At 38.7% G+C, this 3,385-nt stretch overlaps 1 pseudogene; it reads left to right on the forward strand.

The window, feature by feature from the left end:
- The first annotated feature begins 2,468 nt into the window (after positions 1–2,468).
- LOC131517204 (small ribosomal subunit protein uS15-like) lies at positions 2,469–2,929 on the forward strand (annotated as a pseudogene).
- Positions 2,930–3,385: the final 456 nt, after the last annotated feature.

A 3,385-nucleotide genomic window follows, 5' to 3' on the forward strand; every position in this document is an offset into this window, starting at 1 on the left:
GTTGCCTTTAGCTCCTGTGACATATGGGAAGGAAGCTTCCTGTTTTCCATCTCCTTCCTTGCTCCTAAATGAGTTCAACCACTGACATCCAGAGTGAAAAATATTGGCTAGAAAAATTCTACAGCCAAGGGCTTGTATAGTAGCTGTATGGATAAACTGCTGATCAAGGACCAGAGAAAAGAATGTTGATTGCATCAGAGGCCAAACAGGTGATAACTCTGAGGACCAAGTCATTCTTTTGCTCGGATACAATGACACTACTACACTCAAGAATTAAACATAACATAACAGGAGTGGGAAAAACCAATGATGGATTGAAATTATTTTTCCATGATCTGGATGGCAACTTGATGTAGATAATGGATTTGATAACTTTTAAAAGTGTAATAATTATCTTTCTTTTACATTTGGTTTGTAGTCTGGGGTTTTGGAAAGTGTTCATTCATTCTTAAATATCAGGACCATTAAAGAAAAGCAGGAAGGAGAATTTTTGAACTAAAATTCATAAGGACTGGAGGCCATCTGTACCTCAGTGCTGAAGCATAACAACAAAGTAAAGACCAACTACAGAACTTGGATTCCAGCTCCTGATTATGGAAAAACAGAGCTTGGCGGTCCCCCTGTCATTCAGTATAGAAACCCTAGAGCCTTAGGACCAGGGTCCTTCTCCTCAAATCTGATACTTAGGCCAGCCAGATTTTCATACACTGTCTAGGATGTGTCAGGCAATGGGGCTTGCACACTGGCTGCCACTTCATCTCTGGAGTTTTCTGCCCTTAAACACTGCACCTCTGTGTGTTTGGTCAGGTGATACATCCTCATTTGTATGACAAATCCGTGCCCCTTGCCATGTCTACTGATGATTGCCTGAAGCATATCTGGACTCATTATGTACTTAGGAGGCTAAATCTAGAACAGCTCCAATACCTTCTCTTCTGCATTTTATATCCCCAGTACAGTCTGTGCACTTTAGTGAATGGTTCTTGGTTAACTCTTTGATTCTTCCATTTTCTTATTCTATTCATATTGATTTGGCTCCAGGTTACCTTTGACTAGCATAGTGTATGTCTATATCCAAAGTCCTACACAAAAAAATCATATACAAGATGAATTTTTCCTTTGAAAAACATATATCACTTATTTGGAGAAAGGAAATGGAGGTGGCTTGGGATGAGGGCTACGACATTTTTTTTTTTTTTTTTTTTTTTGCTCTGAGGCCAGCCAGGTAAATGTGAAAGAGGTGTCTGGAAGGAAATGTAGCTGAGAATGGACACCTCCTTAATCTTATGTACTCTGACACTAAAGGTCTGCTTTGGTAAAAATAGCCTGGTAGGGCTGACCCTTGGCTGCCAACTTATGAGGCATCCCTGAGCTGAGGACACACAGAGGAAGGTGAATGGCTTATGATTTCATCCGCTTTGCCACATGACTTTAAGCAGGTGATCCTAGAAAAACTTAAAACACCAAATGGGAAGAAAAATGGTTGCTAACATCAATTGTATGTGTTACAGTCATAATCGGTCTCTTGTAAGAAATTTAAGAGGCCGGTATTCTATGATTATTCTCACTTTATGTGGGAAGATTATAAAGCCTGGAGAAGTTAGGTGACTTTGCCCAGATTTGCCAGCAAATACATACCGGGATCAGCACATGAATTTCGTTTTTCCCATTCTAAACTACACATTTCTAGTTCCCGTCCTAGACTGCTGCTCAAGGGCCCGTGGGTCTCAATTTCCACACTTGCTAACGGAGGGATTAGACTTGAAGTGTTCTGGCGTCACTGGCACTCACATGCTATCATTTTCCTGGAGATTTTATAAACAACATTACTCCCATTTAAAACACCTGCAAAAGCACTATTTGTGAGTTTGCCATATGTTTTCAACAGAAAAATTACACTTATTTCTCCATGGAGTAATGTGCAAAGAATTTTTTTTTTGTAGTTTGGTGTTTACGATGAAGTATTTCATATGATTTTATGTTTTTGATATGTCACATTACATCTTAGGAAAGTAGTGGATGAAAAGAAAACAAATCTGTTGGTAAGCAGACTAAATCTAATCACCTTCTCTCTAGATTATGCACATGGCAAAAAAGAAAACTGTGATGATAGAAGTCATGAGGATCCAAGATTTTCAAGCACCTGAATTATTCATGTTAATGCTTAGATTATTATAACACTTAAGACAAATCAAGTTCACAAAAGCTTGAGAACATAGACTGGCAAATAATTTTCAAATTTTCAATCCACTAGCAATATTTTTATAATATTGACATTTAAGTATCATTTTAATTTGGGGGATTATTTTTAAAATTTGGAACAAAGATTTAGAACATTGTGAATGTCATAATTTTAATTGTTTTAAATGCGTTACTGGCTCTCGCTCTACCTGAAATTTTCTAAGAAAAAAAAAAAAAGGTTTTTTGGTTCGTTTGTTTTTTTAACCACTGCCTGACTGCCTGCCATCATGAGTCGCGTGCACGCTCCCAGAAAGGGCCTGTCCCATTGGGCTCTGCCTTACCGCTGCTGCGTCCCCACCTGGCTAGAGCTCACATCTGACGATGCGAGACAGCAGATCTACAAACTGGGCAAGGAGGACCTGACTCCTTCACAAATCGGTGTGATCCTGTGAGACTCACATCATGTTGCACAAGTACGTTTTGTGACAGGCACTAACGCGTTGAGAGTTCTTAAGTCCGAAGGACTTTCCCCTGATCTTCCTGAGGATCTCTACCATTTGACTAAGAAACCTGTTGCTGTTCGAAAGCCTCTTGAGAGGAACAGAAAACATCAGGATGCTAAATTCCGATTGATTCTGATGAGGAGCCGCATTTACCGGTTGGGTCAATATTATAAGACCACGCGAGTCTATCTCACAACTGGAAATGTGAGTCATCCACAGCCTCTGCCTTGGTTGCAGAAATTTGACTTTGTACTCATGCAATAAAATCACTAACTAGAAAAAAAAATGAATATGGAGTTAGATAGATGTACAGGAACTACATTTGTTTTTGATTATTGTAAATAACGATGGATACTTTTAAGTAGGGTAGAGAGTTTTGCATATATATGTGTGTGTGTATAAACATATGTGTCTGTGTGTGTGTGTGTGTGTGTGTGTGTGTGTGTAGCTGGTACACTGAAGAGCTATAACTCATAGAAAGCAATCAGAAGATCAACTATTCTTCTCCATTTCTGCTCATTTATCCCTACTTTATGAAATATGTATCTGCTTATACTCTGGTATGTCTTCTGATGACTTCTGGTAACAAAGAAGAAAACATTCTCAGTTGGGTAATTAATACTAGTAATTAGTGCTAATGGAAATGTTCTGTATTTGCATGTCTAATAAAGGAGTCATGTGTAGTTACTGAGTGCTTGAAA

The sequence above is a fragment of the Neofelis nebulosa genome, chromosome 1 (genome assembly GCF_028018385.1).
Source record: "Neofelis nebulosa isolate mNeoNeb1 chromosome 1, mNeoNeb1.pri, whole genome shotgun sequence".
In the NCBI taxonomy this organism is placed as follows: domain Eukaryota; kingdom Metazoa; phylum Chordata; class Mammalia; order Carnivora; family Felidae; genus Neofelis; species Neofelis nebulosa.